Genomic DNA, 16,041 nt, shown 5'->3' on the forward strand with positions numbered 1-16,041 from the left:
AGGGTGTTTCAAGCTCTTCACATATCTTTCCTTGCATCAGCTCTAGGTTTAACCATTTCTCTAAGTAGCCCTGATTCCTTTAATGGAGAATGGTATTTAGAAGCCAAGGTCAGGGTGCTAGATGTGCTCATTATTATTAGGATGTTGCTGCTTCTAGGCTCTCTCAGTGGACAGAGCTAGGAAATATGTATTTGTAGAGATACACACACATATACAGTCACACATTTAATCTTAATTCTTTCTCTACACAGCTGTATGTTGAAAATCCTCCAGTTGTACTCCAACACTGCAGGGTTCATTCTAGTTTTCTCCCTTTCTATGTTTGTAATTTCTTTTTCCAACAGTGAGAAATCTGGTTCCATGATCCTTAATGTATTTACACGAACAGTCTGGATGCAAGCAATTTCTCATTGCCACCACCGTCCCCTCCATGTATGGCTGTCCCCTTCTACCACTTGTGCTTAGACATCGATGTGCCAGCAGCTGTGTTAGGTAGACACCGACACCTGCACCAGGCAACCAGTCTATGCCAAGCCCCTCTCCACCCTGCTTGGACTCTGACACTCCGCTCTGGGACACTGCAACACCTCTCTCACTGCCCCATCCATTCCCCTTTTGTGTGGATGCCTATTATTCTTCGCTCACCTAAGGGCTGTAAGAATGAATTATTCAGGAAGAGAAAAGAAAGAGAAATATTATACCATCCCCCTGCTTTACTGAGGAATAATTTACATGCAAAAAACTGCACTTATTTAAAGCGTACAACAATGAGTTTTGATAATGAAATCATCACAATCAAGATAATAAATATATTCATTTTGAGTTTTTTGAAATTAAACTTTTTATTTTGAGGTAAGTGTATATTCACACACAGTTGTAAGAAATAGTAGACAGATCTCATGTATACTTTATCATTTCCCTCAATCATATCTTACAAAATTATACTATGATACCACAACCAAGATACTGACAGTGATATAGTTGAGACACAGAACATTTCTATCACCACAAGTATCCCTCACATTGCCATTTTATAGACACACTCACTTTCTTCCTGCCCCTACTCCCCCAATCTGTTTTCCACTTTTATAACTTTGCCATTTCAATAATATTTTATATATATGGACTCATGTGCTATATAACTTGCTGGAATTGGCTTTTTTTACTCAGCTTAACTCTCTGGAGACTCATCTAGGCTGCTGTGTGTAACAACAGTTCATTCTTTTCTGTTGCTCAGCAGCATTCCATGGCATAGATGGACTACAGTTTAACTGCCAGTTGGATAACAGCTGGGTTGGTTCCAGTTTTGGCTGTTACTATTAAAGCTTCTATGAACATCTGTGTATAGGTTTTTGTGTGAACATAGGTCTTCATTTCTTTGTGATAAATGCCCAGAAATGTAATCACTGAGTTGTATGGTAGTGGCATGGTTAGTTGTTTAAGAATCTGTGAAACTGAGGCTTTCTATTGCAGGTTAGGCCCCAAACACACTGATCAACGGTGGCTTCCTGCAGACATTTGAAGGGCAGCACATTCCTTTTCCTCCTCTCTTTTCTAAAGAAATAAATCTCTATTTCAATCTTTGTTCCTAGGGAACTGCTCTTCCCTTCTTCTTCCCATACTCTCTCTTTCTTTCATCCAGTTATTTAGCATCTCAGTGTCTTTTCTGTTCATTTTAAAACAATACAGTCAAAACTGAGGGGAGAAGGGGCTACTGCTTTACCTTGTGCTTGTTTTAACTGGCCCATGCTTACGTTCATGTAGAAAAATTTCAACCTGAAAAGTGACAGAGACAGTGGAAGCTCAGATAACAGTTTCTCTGGTCTTCACCTATGCAGGAGGTTGACACATTCGTAAAGAGGACACAGAGTTTTTTACTTTCAAAGTCCAATTCCAAATAAGATAAATCCCTGACCCGTAAAACCAGTGGTTGCTAAAACCCTTAAAAGTGTTTGGGCAAAAAAATCCCAAGAGGAGACTGACTTCTTGGGGTTAGATATGATCACATCTCTCTAGTTATGAGGTATATTACATTTGCTGGCTGAGCAATTTTGAGTAGTTAATCTCTATGAAGCTGAGTTTCCTCATCTATGAAATGAGGATAATAAACCAACTACCCCACAGGGTTGTCATGAGGAATAAATTATAAATACATCTTAGAACTTTACCCACCACTGGAAGTTTAAATATGTGCAACCTGCTATTATCATTCATTTAAAATGCCAGACCTGCTCTTTCTTACTTTAGTAGTATCAATTTGCCACTCATACATCCTCCCCTCCTTCCTTCACAAAGAATGTATTTAGTTAGTACCTAACATGTGCCAGACACTGTGCAAGGCTCTGGAATACGATGGTAGGCCAAAAGAGAGTCTCTGCCTTCATGGATTTTACAGTCTAGCAGGAGACCAAGCAGAAATTAAACAATCATACATCACGTAAACATCCTGTGATACATTCTATGAAGGGTTCATGAGCTGGTTGATGGTGCCAAGGGAGTTTAAAACATGGGGATTTGGCCTAACCAGGGAGGAGGGCTCTTCCTCAAGAGTCACTCAGGAGCTGATATGGGTGAAGACCGAACAGGTGAGGAGACAACTCAGCAAAGCAGGGAGGGAGGGGTGTTCCAGGCAGGGGAATCTGGGTGAGAGAGCAGACAGAGCGAGGAGGGAGGAATGTGATGCAACAAGAAGAGGGAAAAGCATGGGGGGCACAGATTGAGCAGAGCTCTCTGGGCCAAATCAACTAGTTAAGTCTTTGGAGCAACGGGGAGCCAGAGAAAAATTTTAAGCTAGATTTTTACATGTATGTGTTGGGTATTCAGATTTTAGTATTACTATTTGAGTTTCCAAAAGATTACTATGCATGAATTACTGTGAATTAATGAATTACTATGAATTAATGAAGTACTGTGAATTAATGTAAAGAATGGTTTGGAGGGGGCTAAACAGGATGAGAGACCAGTGAGGCAGCTATTGCAGTAATCTACGAGAGAGACGACATCAGCATGGACTATGCTGGGGGTGGCCAAGCTGCAGTGATGAGGATGGATATGAGCAGCATTTATTCCTAACATTTGGAGACAGATGAGGTTGAAGATGGGGCAGAGAGATCTAGGTGTCATGGCTGACTTCATTAATTCTAATGAAAGTGAACATTTTTCCTTTGGTTTCCCTCCAGTGCCCAGAAGGTCTAGGTTGATACAGCATGTGGAGTCTTTTATAGAGCTGGAAGAGTCAGCAGACCTGAAACATTTGAGAAAGGCCACTTAGGCATCCTGATGAGACCAAATCAAAGAGGAAGTTGACCTTCAGCCCTTGTCTTTGTTTTTTCCAGCTGCAGAAATCATTTTCGGTTTCTCACTCCCTGTCACCTTATCCCTTTGAGGGTCTATTCACTGGGACATGATTCTCACTGACAGTAGAAAGTTCGGCATCCAGACTGCGGCTGTGAAATACTTGCTCCTCTCCAGAACTATCAGCACTTCTGGGAAACATGTCCCAGTGCCAACCACTCACTGGTCCTGAAGGGACACTGTTATTTTGGGAGGTAGTAAAGGAAATAATGTTTTAAAAACCCCAAGCAGCACTCTCTTTGGGCATGGAAAGGTGTAAATGATAAAATGTTCACTATGGGCTGGCCCCATGGCGTAGTTGTTAAGTTTGGCATGCTCTGTTTTGGCAGCCTGGGTTTGTGGGTTTGGATCCTGGACATGGACCTATACCACTTGTCAGCCATGCTGTGGCAGTGATCCACATATAAAATGGAGGAAGACTGGCATGGATGTTAGCTCAGGACTAACCATCCTCAGCCAAAAAAAAAAAACCCCAAACAAACAAACAAATGCTCATTGTACTTAAAGACTAGGGACTAAATAGGGGCTGGATGCTCCCCAGACTGTGTGTGTCAGAAAAATACAACTGAGCTTGGTGAAATAATACAGGACCAATTATTCTCCTCAGTGGAATAATTAAACAGAGGGGGTCAATTTAGAAAAGCTGTCTTCTTCTGTCCCTGCTTTTGATTTTTTATTACAAACAAAACACAATCCTTAGGCAGATTTAAGAGCACGGGACAAAGACTGCTAGATGTCCAACTGCTGTGAGCGGAGTCCATGTTTTATTCATCTTTGCATCCAAGCACATCCACGGTGCTCATCACGTCATAGATTCTCAGGGAATGTTGGTGGATAAAGGATTCCTCTAGATTTTCATGGGGTATTTCTACGGTATGGGGTTAATCATTTTTTGCCCCACTTAGTAAAGATGGATGCTTCCTGTACTCTGTATTTATTTTGAACACTTTTTACCTACAACGATGTTCTAAAATGAAATAATAAGGAAATCAGGTTTTTTTTTTTTTGAAGATTGGCCCTGAGCTAACATCTGTTGCCAATCTTCCTCATTTTTTTTTTTCTTGTCAAAGCCCTAGCACATAGTTGTATATCCTAGTTGTAGGTCATTCTAGTTCTTCTGTGTGGGATGCTACCACAGCATGGCCTGACGAGAGGGCTGTAGGTCTGCACCCAGGATCCAAACCGGCAAACCCTGGGCTGCCAAAGCAGGGCATGCAAACTTAACCAGCTGGCCATGGGGCTGGCCCCCAGGAAATCAGTTTTAATATGATTTTACTTATAGAGACAGAAAGACTTGCTGACTAGGGGCAGGTATGGATGCTCTCCCTGGAAGATGCTTTTGCAACCTAAATTGCACTACAATGCTGTTACTGATGGGGAAGGAAGGGAAAGTAAGATAAAACGCACAGCTTAATTGCTAGACAGGATTGCGATTTTAAAACTGGATTTCAGGTGCTTCTTGTGCACCTGGCACAGGCACTGGAGATTTGATGGTGGTTTGTGATTTGACATGACCCAGAACATGGCCTAATGGTCCCCTGTCCTTTAAGCAGTTGGCCTGTTCTCTTGATTACTGTTCTGTACTTTCCCACCATCACTCCCCATCAGGGCCCCATCCCTTCTGCTCTGTCCTGGTGGAACAGTCCCTTGACCTCCATTCAAGTACCACTCTAGTCTCGACTTCTTCTTGTTGCTAGATTACTGTTACCAGTTCTGAAATTGTGGTTCCCAGACTAGCAGCACTTGCATTGCCTGGGAACTTATTAGACATAGAAATTCTTGGGGTTCACCCCAGACCTACTCAAGAAGAAACTTAGGCTGTGGGGTGGGGCCCAGCAATTTTGTCTCAACAGCAGGTGATCTCCAAGGTGAGAACCACTGCTGTACGTAGAGCTCAGTGCTGAGCATATCAGCCCTTTCCCAACACCCTTTATTACCTTCCTGCCAAAAACTACGTAAGTGTGTGTGTGCGTGTGCGTGTGCGTGTACTTCTATCCAAGCCCTTCTGCAATCGAGCACCAGCTCATGTGTCCCTATCCCCAGAGATGCGTTCCACACTGTCATGCTCACGGGTTACCTGCTCTTCCCTCTGCTCTCCTGCCTCCTCTCTCTGTTAATGTTGGGTCCTCTGCTAGAAATGCCCCCTCTCCTCCCTCTCCTTGTAGAAACCTTACTCATTCTCTAAAGCCCACTTAATATTTCTCTAAGGAATTCATACCAGTGCCTTTAAAATCAAATAGTACTGAAGGGTTTATAAAGAGCCACAACAGGCCCTCTCCCACCTCACAACCCCAATCCTTCCTATCCCCCCAGTTCCATTCCCCACAGAAACCACTTTAGCCATTTATATTATAGTTCTTTTTGTGTTTACCTCTATTTAAATAACTAATATGCAAATACTTCTATTTAAAAGTAATTTAAAAATATTATCTCCTAGGTTCTTCCCATGGTAGATAAAATTTGAATAAACTAGTAGGTGGGTAAAATTTGGTCAACACCCCATTCCACTCTTCTCTCTTCTCAATCTATCCTCAGTTAAATCTTGCTCATTGCAAGTTCATCTTGGCAGGAAAGGTGACCCCTTTGCTGGAAAGTTTTCAGATACTGCTCCTCCCCTGCTCCCACAGAGCTTTGTATCTCTTAGCGCACTCTCCCCCCAGTCCTTGTATTATAGCCCCGTTTGTATGCATGTGTCTCCCATCCCCACCAGCTTGTAAGAGCCAGGGAAGTCTAACGTGTCTTTTACTTTCTCTGAATCCTCCCAGGGCAAAGCACAGGGCCTGGGATATAGTACACACTGAGTAAATGTGGCCAATTTAACCATAAAGTAAAACATCTGCCTGCCCGTTGAAGCTCGGTGGTGTGACAGCAGTACTAGGAATGAGTCGTCCCTTTCTCTTGTGATTTTCCAACATTATTGTGGGGAATATTAAACTGGATTCAGGAGACTTGAGCCAGACTGTCTCCTTGGTGACTTCTTCTAAAACCTTGGGAAAGACACTTAATGGCTTTACTTCCATTGTTCCATCTATAAAGTGGCAACAATAATATCTATGGGCAGAGTTGTAGTGAGGACCAAATGCAACAGCACATTATCCAATATAAGGTATTGCATTGATCCCTTATGTTTAAAACAAAAAGGTAACCCATTTTCTGATTGCACATAGGGTTATAAAGAATATTAATAACAACCTTTAAATAGAAAACTTCACTTTTAGACTATCCAGGGGGTCTTTCTTCCAAGATCAGCCTAAGATTCTTTTAGGGAAACTGTATTCTCATCATTTGAAATTTGAAGCAGAAAATTCAAACGTTTAGGACCATTTGTCTATTCTTACTTGAGCTATTGCCTCGTCTTACTTCAACCTTTTTAAAAAATAATTACTGGGTCGGCCTGGTGGTACAGTGGTTAAGTTTGCACGTTCCACTTCTCGGCGGCCCGGGGTTCGCAGGTTTAGATCCCGGGTGCGGACACGCACCGCTTGGCGAAAGCCATGCTGTGGTAGGTGTCCCACCCGGGATAAAGTATAAAGTAGAGGAAGACGGGCATGGATGTTAGCTTAGGGCCAGTCTTCCTCAGAAAAAAGAGGAGGATTGGCAGTAGTTAGCTCTGGGCTAATCTTCCTCAAAAAAAAAAATTACTTTATTGAGGTCATATTGAGGTCATAGTATAACTGTGTAATTTCAGGTGTACATTAGGCTTTGAAGGGACTTCAAACTTTATCATGATTTGATGGTTGAAAAATGAAAGCAACCAAAGGCATATCTTCTAAACCTTTGTCTAGCCCTACCCATTAGAAAAGTGTGAGCTACTGTTCTATCAAAACTAATTAAACCTTAAATGTACAATCAACTCTCAATTACTAAGGTTAATGGTACTACAAGCACAGATAGTTATATTTTACATTTATACAGTGCTTTTAACTTGTTCAAAGCTCTCTCCACTGTTCTGCATATATAAAACAGATTTTTTTTTTTAAATCTACAAATAAGGCAAAAAAGAAATCTTAGAATCAATAATTTCAACTTTGTACCTTTCCAAATCTATTAGACCCAGTAAAACCAGTAATAGGATCTTCATCACCCTACTCTCTTCTTGACCCCACTCAACTAAGGCCAGAAATGACTGAAAGATCTGTAGGAATCTCCAGAGGAGAGGAAGCCACAGGAGGAAGCAAGCCAAGGATCTGGGCCATCCACAAACTAGATCATTAGCTCCAGGGTAATTAAGAATAATTGACTGTGTATGTGACTATGGCCAGGAAGTCCAGAAAGAGATGAAAAGGCAAAGGAAATTATACGTAACAGTATTTACAGGGCTCTTGTCACAGTCATTCTCTCAACAAGCATTATTGAGCACCTACTGTATGCCAGATACTTTCAACAAAGAGGACGGATATAGCAAAGCACAACCCAGGCAAGACTGCTACCATCATGGAGATGATCTTCCTGAATGGTGCAGACAGACAACAAGAAGAACATAAACACACAAACAAGATACCTTCAGGTAGCATTAAGATCTGTGAAGTCCATAAACACAGGAATGTGATAGAGCCTTGAGGAGGGGATGCTGTTGTAGATAAGGTCGCCAAGGAAGGCATCTCAGGGCATTTGAGCTGCAACCTGAGAGAGGAGCCCACCCTGTGCAGGTCTGCTAACCAGATGATGGAATGAGTGAACTCGCCAAGTATGCCAGAGGGAGGGGGGTCCAGTCCAGTCACAGGGGGTTCAGGCCAGGCACAGTTCTGTGGTTATTCACTTTGTGTCCTTTTGGGGCTATCTCTAAAAGCTCTCCAGGACCCTTGGAGTTATTGACTCTATATTAGGGGTTGCTAATACTGATCACTTTGGCAGCTGCTCTACAGAATAATGGGTTGTTGTGAGGAGCAACATAAATGCTGAATAACGATCACAGTAAGAACCCTTCATTAAAGTCAGCACCGTAATAGGCAGCTCACATTCAGATGTCTCAGCAAGTGTGGAAATCAACACGTCTGCTCCCTAAGCACACCAGCACCATCGTCTAAAACAAAAAATAAATGAGCCGATGGTCCTGATATTCAAAGTGGTTCGTGATCAACTAACTGTCCAGAGAGAAAGCTGGTGTGTGAAGTGTAAAATGGGAGCAGGAAGACAATGGCACGTCACAGCCCAGCACAGGCAGAGGGTAACTGGTGAACCAACTGGACGCTTGCTGGTGCACATGTCATCCCCTATAAGATTCTAACCTTGTCAGGACAAGGCGCTGCCACCAAAAGCCCCGGCAGATGGAAAGTAGGGTGAGAAGGAGCTGGATCAGCAGCATCTCTGGCAGGAGCTCCCTCTGGCCCTCTTGGCCTTGGAAAGCCTCCCCCGGGGGAGGACTGAGCAGCCAGCACGAAGGGGCCCTACCTTGGAAGGGCACCAAGGAAGTGGGGAGGGAGGAGGCGGGATGGGCATTTCATTTTCTCCTTTCTCGAAAGAAATATACCAATGCCCAGAGAGACTTGAGCTGTCTTCATAGCTGAGCTTCCTCACACAGAGATATGAATCCACCCCCAACAGCTCTTCTCTTGTCCCCCCAAAACTCTCCCCAAAATATAAAATTAACGTCACAAAAAAGAATTCCTTTTTGTGGGTCCTAACATCTCTTTGATATAAATATGCATGTGTCTAATCATTCTTTCCTGTCCCCCACCCCACATTGGCAATCACATTGTGTGACACATGCACACCCCCCAACTCCTTTGTTAAGTCCTGGCTCAGCTATTATAGGGTGCCTGTGGAGGGTAGGTGACATAGCAGAGAAGGTCCAATTGTGGTTGCTTTTTCTCTGAAAAGCAGAAAGGAAGAAAAGACAATAAAAAAAAGAAAACACTTATTTTAAGGCAGATAGTAAACACTGCTCCATGTTGACCGAGCAGGTCACTTTCTCACTGTGGGGCAGCGAGAATCAAGATGGTCTCTGAGGTGCTATGAACCCGCAGCGCAGACTTCACGTTTTGACGCTTGACTAGAAATGAGGGGAGTTAAAAAGAAAATGGCAAGATAATCCTAGTGTTTAGGAGATTATGTTTTAAGTTGGGTGGGGGAGGATCAAGATCCTCAAAAAAATCTAATTGATTTTTTAACTTTAACTTAACATTTTACTTTAAATGTTAACTTTAAAATGTTAAATACAGGGGCTGGCCCCACGGCCGAGTGGTTAAGTTTGCGCGCTCCACTTGGGCGGCCCAGGGTTTCACTGGTTCGGATCCTGGGCGTGGACATGGCACTGCTTGTCAGGCCATGCCGATGTGGTGTCCCACATGCCACAACTAGAAGGACCCACAACTAAAAATATACAACTATGTACTCAGGGGATTTGGGGAGAAAAAGCAGGGAAAAAACATAAGATTGGCAACAGTTGTTAGTTCAGGTGCCAATCTTTAAAAAAATAGGTAAATACACTGGAATATTCTATTAAAGCCCTCTGGGCGACCATGCTGCATGGGACATGGTAAGTGCTCAGTCAGTTTCCTGCTGGCAAGTGAGGCATTTCCATTTACCAGCGTCTCAGGGTGCTCAGACCTGAACCATTTATTTAAGCAGCCTATTTCTTCAAGTGTTTTGTTTCCAACATAGTCAATGGAGGAATCCAGAGAAAACTGTCCTCAGATGTGGTTATCATCGCGATGGCCAAATCAGTCTGGACTAAGTTGGTTTGTTAGCAGGACTGCCTAAAGGACCTCCAGATCTTGTTTGGTAAGTGTTTTTAATGCCTTGGTGATAATGGACTGTCAATCAGGTGGGAGATAAAGTCATAGGAGGGAGGGTACTTGCTCAAAGCCTGTGCTTTTAAATTAAGCTAAACCATACTCAACAAAATCCAGTATCGAGCCCCAAGGAACGTACCCAATCATTGTCTTGGACCCTTCATTTCACTGTGCTTTATTTTTTTTTCAAGTCTCTATTTCTGTTTTTACCTGGCATTGACTTGCTTGACTCCTCTTCTCCTCCCAGTGTCTGGTTCTGTGCTCCCCCTTTGGACCTGATCAGTATTTTGGATTTCTTGCTTGTCACTTTTGGCACTCCTTCGAAAATGGGTTGCATTTATCTTCTTGCTCTTTCTACTTCTGGCTGCTCAGAAGCTTTCACCCTACTCAGCCAAGTTTTGATCCCAGGATCTTTCCCTGGCTTTGACCTGACTCCTGGGACCATGCTGGGCTTGACTCCTCCAGGCGAGGGTGTGGGCAAGAGAAGGGATCAAGCAAAGAGCACGGAAGGAAACAGGAAGAATATGTGGCTCCATTTAAACTGTGCAGGGCACTGAGGCCTTGCTAGCAGTCCAGTCTCTGCCTCGTTCTTCCTCTGCTGCTTTCATCCCTCCTGTCGCTGATTTTTTCCATTTTTATTAAGTCTCCACCTTCTAACTGGTCAATTATCTTCCAGCATCCCTTTGTAAGACTCAAATGAGTGTGAGAGTAAGTGATATCTATTAGCCAAAATAAATCTGATAGCTAGGGGAAATTGCTGAATCACTGGTATCTTTATAGCACTTATCAAATGCAATTTAACCATTTTAATTGGCAAACTGCTCTAGCTTCCCAGGGATTCAGCTGGTAGGTGAGTCAATAAATATCTGTCAAACGAATGGATGCATGCACACTAGTTATGTAGCACTGCATCAGGTACTTTAAATAATACAAACTGTAAGACTTGATCCTTGGCTGAAGAAGGATATCTTATGCCCATTCACAAAGGACTGTTTTGAAATATCACCGGGGGCCACATCAGGCTCACTTCTAGAAAACAAGAAGTCATCTCTTAATGCACAGTTGCTCATGTGGGCAAAAGGGAATGTGAGCAAAGTCATGCTTATGGCATGACAGACACCAAGGGGCTAATGAACTGTCCAAGGTGAACACTGCATTACTATCAGTGGATTTTCTACATAACTGCATCATAAATAGCAAAATGCATAAAACACAGCTAAAGAGAAAGGACCCATAGACCCACCACCCACGTCAAGTCATATAAAGTTGACATTGCCCCAGATGCCTTCACTCTCGTCTGATAATCTTTTACTTCTCCTTATTTTACCACCTTTATAAACTCTTCTAAGAAGTTTAGTTTTACCCAGTTTTGGAATCAAAATAGATTAAAAGAGAAAAACAACAACTGCGTGCACATTCAGCATTGGACGTATAAAAAAGAAAGCTAGGTTTTTTTAATAAGTTGTTTTGAAATGTACAATTTCTATTGGTGATCATGACACTTACTCTTTAATCTACTTTTATGTTCACTAACCGCCAGTCACTCTACTCCTTAATACTTCAAAGGCATTCTTCCCAAAGCTGCCTTTGATCTTACACTAATGCTTTCCTGGACTCAATGGAACTTTGAAGGAGACAGCTCATCATGATGAAACAGATGTTAGCATTCCATAATCATCACTGCAATTATTCCTAATTTATGCTTTGCTCAAAAACCCTATTCCTCTGTCCGCTAAAGTCTATACTTTCAAAATAGCATCTATAATTTTAGTTACCTGACAATAAACTTCTCTCAACACAAAATGTTTGATCATAGACTGCACCCATCATTATCTTCAAATATCCTATTTTCTAAAAATCCCATTTATATCAGGCTCCCAAAGAGTTATATTAGCAATGATGTTTTTAACTGTTTCTGTAATTACTGTTTGTAATTACTGCAAATCAAAGTTGGACAAATGATTGGATGCTGATTGAATTATCTACCAAACTGGGGTGAAATTTCCTTTAAACTACTGTATACTGAACAAATGTACAGAATAAAAACTGAAATGGAACTTGGGTGTCTTGGTCTCCACAGAGAAGGCAATCAGATGCTGTAGCATTAACAAGGTACTTCAGGTCCAGAATAATCCTGCTAATCACACTTCTTCCAGATTAATCAGCTACTGTCAGTTTCCACAAACAAGAGCTCTTCTTGTACATCCTGGTGAGACAGGATTTGGGAAGGCAGAGAGCAACAGCAAAGCTCCCAGTGATAGGATCCGACAGAGCAAAGGACAGAAGACAAAAAGGAGAAGGCCGTTATTCGTGAGAAGTGATCTGGACCGTAAGTGCTATAATTATAAACCTACAATGCTCCCACACTGCTTTGTGAAACATATTTTTGTTATTATTTTCCTTGATTTAGGTTTCATATTTTTCATGATGTAATAAATATTGAGATCTAGGCTCACTTTTCTGTGTATTTGGATACAGTGAGTTGAGTGCCCTGGCTGAGCTGATAGTTTCATGTAGGGGAGACTTGAGTAACAAGATTGGCAAGGAGGGCTAGGCCAGATTATGAAGATCCTTAAAATGCCTATATTGGACTTTATCCGTCAGCAGTCACTTAGTGTTTTTTTTTTCTTTAAATTTGGAACACCATGAGGGAAATAGTGTTTTTGATGGTTTCTAAGGGGATAAAGACCCTAGCCAGGGAGATTAGGCAAGATGACACAGGAATATTTCAGGCGTTAATAAAGAATGTTAGACTAGGCTGGTGATGGTGGCAATGGATTGGAAAGGAAGGCAGGATGGATGCAGCATTATAAGGGGAGAATTTGGCTTCTTTCTCTTTGTCTTTCCAGCCACTTGGGTTTAGTACTCTTCAGTCTTCCTGACTCGTTTCACTTCCTATTTATATTTTCCTTCTTCCCTTGATAATCTACATTTTCCTTCCCATTTCCCCCCTTTCTTTCTTTTACCTGTATTTAAACGAATTCTGTTATTACCTTCCTATACAGGATGATGACTGAATCAGTCAGGCAGATACCAAATGGGAGGTCTGGGTGGAAATCAACCATAAGATTTACTAACTGATTAGAAAATGTTGCTGCTTAAAAAAATTATTTTCTTAACCTTTTATCTTTATCTTAGAAAGCAGGAAAGCAAAGAGAAGAAAGGTGATGAGGGAAGAAAAGAGTAGAATGGGAAAGGGAGAGACAGAGACTTTCATTCATTCATTCATTCATTCATTCATTCAAGAAGTGCTGTGTTTCCAGAGAAAAAGACAGTGCCAAAAAGATGGAGAAAATACCACACAATAATTTGTGTTACTGTATTTGTATTATATATTTCCCCTTCTATCTCAGTTGGATAGAGATGACAGGATGGGAACCAAAAGACTAAGGTGAGATGGGCAGTCTCCTTCCCTCCCTTATTGTCTGTTGTTTCTCACATCAAAAGGTGGGGTCTACATCCCTCCCCCTAGGCCTCAGTGACTGGCTCAACCAATAGGATGCTGTGGAAGTGACTTTCTGGGACTTCTGAGGCTAGACTATAAGAAGCCTGGGTCTTTTGGAACATTTTCTCCTGTGACGCTTTCTTTTGGAACCCAGCCATCACTCTGAGAGAAGCTCAAGTCACATGGAGAGGCCACATGTAGGCCCTCCAGCTGGCAGCCCCAAGTAAGATAATAACCAGCAGCCCCTGCCATCACAGGGGTGAACCATCTTTTAACACCAAGACCAACTGAGCCTATTGATGATTGCAGTCCTAGCTGGCATCTTACTGTACTTCCTAGGAGACCCCAGGCAAGAAATGTCCAGCCAACCACAGCCGATCCACAGAACACAAAGAGACAAGAGTAAATGATTGTTTTAAGCTTCTACACTTTGGTGTAGTCTGTTACATAAGAATACATAACTTCTTTCATCCTTACATGAGAAAAAAAGAATATTTCATCAAATGTTTGAAAGATTCATGTGCCACTTAGCATGCACGTATATTTTTCATATACCTTTTTTCTTTTAATTAAAGATCACTTTATTACTCATTGGATTTGAAACCACAATCTGAATTGGGCTTGATCAGAAATCGTAGGAAATGTTTAAGAAAGTATTTTAATTATCATATTTTGAGTACTGGTTCAGGATAACATGATATCAATATGAAGAAAATAAATGATGTGTAATCAGAAGATGGAGTTTAAATTCTAGTTCTGTCATTTATCACTGTGTGATCTAGTGCAAGTTATTTAACATCTCTGATTCCTAGTTTCCAATGCTATAATGTATTTGAAAGTATTTAGTGATGCCTGACAAAACATAGATATTCAATAAATTTCCATTTCTTTCCTTCCTATGAAAGTCCTATGCTCCTAAGTGCAAACATGCCAAAGCTTATCACACTGCTTCCTAAAACTGAATGTTTTTATTATTTATAGAATATTTCCTTTGATAATCTCATAAGCTTCCATATTGTTGGCTTTACTAGTGAGATCTACCTCACGCTTCCTACGGAATAGCTTGTATAACAGATTTTGGGGACTCATTCTGTTGCTAGATTCTCATAAAGGCACTTTAGTGACAACCTTCTTTGGTTTTCAAGGACCTGACCCTGTTTCCTGTGTTTTTATTTTTTCTGCTTTTTTTTTAAGGTATGATTTTTGGTGAGGAAGATTGGCCCTGAGCGAACATCTGTTACCAATCTTCATTTCTTTTTGCCTCTCTCTGCAAAGCCCCAGCACATAGTTGTATGCTCTAGTTGTAGGTCATTCTGGTTCTTCTATATGGGATGCTGCCATAGCACGGCTTGATGACCAGGATCCGAACCGGTGAACCCTGTGCTGCCACAGCAGAGCATGCGAACTTAATCACTTGGCCACGGGGCTGGCCTGTTTCATGTCTTGAATGTGGTTCCCTACACTAGTGAAAATGTTTTACTTTTCTTTTCTATTTATTTTTTTATTGAGGTAACACTGGTTTACAACATTATGTAAATTTCAAGTGTACATCATATTTCAATTTCTGTGTTGACCACATTAGGTTCACTACCCAAAGATTAATTACCATGCATCACTATATATATGGGCCCAGCCACCCCTTTCACCCTCCTGCCTCCCCCCTTCCCCTCTGGTAACCGCCAATCTATAATCTCTGTATCTATATGTTTGCTTGTTGCTTTTATTTTCTATTTATGAGTGAAATCAGACAGTATTTGACTTTCTTCCTCTGACTTATTTCACTTAGCATAATACCCTCAAGATCCATCTGTGTTGTCGCAAATGGCAAGATTTCATATCTTTTATGGCTGAGTAGTATTCCATTGTGTATATATACTAATATTTATCCATTTGTCCCTTGATGGGCACTTAGGTTGCTTCCAAGTCTTTACTATTGTGAATAATACTGCATTGGACATGGAGGTACATATATCTTTATGCATTTGTGTTGTCATGTTCTTTGGATCTTTGGATTAATACCCAGTGGAATAGCTGGATTGTATGGCAGATCTATTCTATTCTTAAATTGTTTTTCCTTTGAGGAAGATTAGACTTGAGCTACCATCTGCCACCAGTTCTCCTCTTTTTGCTCAGAAGATTGGCCCTGAGCTAACATCTGTGCCCATCTTCCTCTATTTTATATGTGGGATGCCTGCCACAGCATGGCTTAACAAGTGGTGTGTAGGTCTGCACCCAGGATCTGAACTGGTGAACCCTGGGCCATTGAAGTGGAATGTGCAAACTTAACCACTGCCGCCACCAGGCCAGCCACTTTTGCTCATTTTTAATTGGGTTGTTTTGTTGCTATTGAGATGTATGAATTAGTTATATATTTTGGATATTAACCCCTTATCAGATACAAGGTTTGCAAGTATCTTCTCCCAAATGTTATGTTGTCTTCTTATTTTGTTGATGGTTTCCTTCGCTGTGCAGCTTTTTAGTTTGCTGTAGTCCCATTTGTTTTTCTTT

The 16,041-nt window shown here is 41.5% G+C and overlaps 1 long non-coding RNA gene across 12 annotated transcripts in view; it reads right to left on the bottom strand.

The window, feature by feature from the left end:
• The window catches only part of LOC102147951 (uncharacterized), a 105,326-nt gene that overhangs the window by 70,335 nt on the left and 18,950 nt on the right, over positions 1 to 16,041 (bottom strand). Inside the window, exon 5 of one of the 12 annotated variants that reach the window (XR_001379575.3) lies at positions 1,724 to 1,776. The exons of 10 other annotated variants lie outside the window; for them this stretch is intronic. This is a non-coding gene — a long non-coding RNA (uncharacterized lncRNA). Of the gene's footprint in view, positions 1 to 1,723; positions 1,777 to 11,511; positions 12,295 to 16,041 lie in introns of those variants that run through there. One more of the 12 variants, XR_011431285.1, reaches the window with a different exon arrangement.

Source organism: Equus caballus, chromosome 23 (assembly GCF_041296265.1).
Source record: "Equus caballus isolate H_3958 breed thoroughbred chromosome 23, TB-T2T, whole genome shotgun sequence".
Lineage (NCBI taxonomy): Eukaryota > Metazoa > Chordata > Mammalia > Perissodactyla > Equidae > Equus > Equus caballus.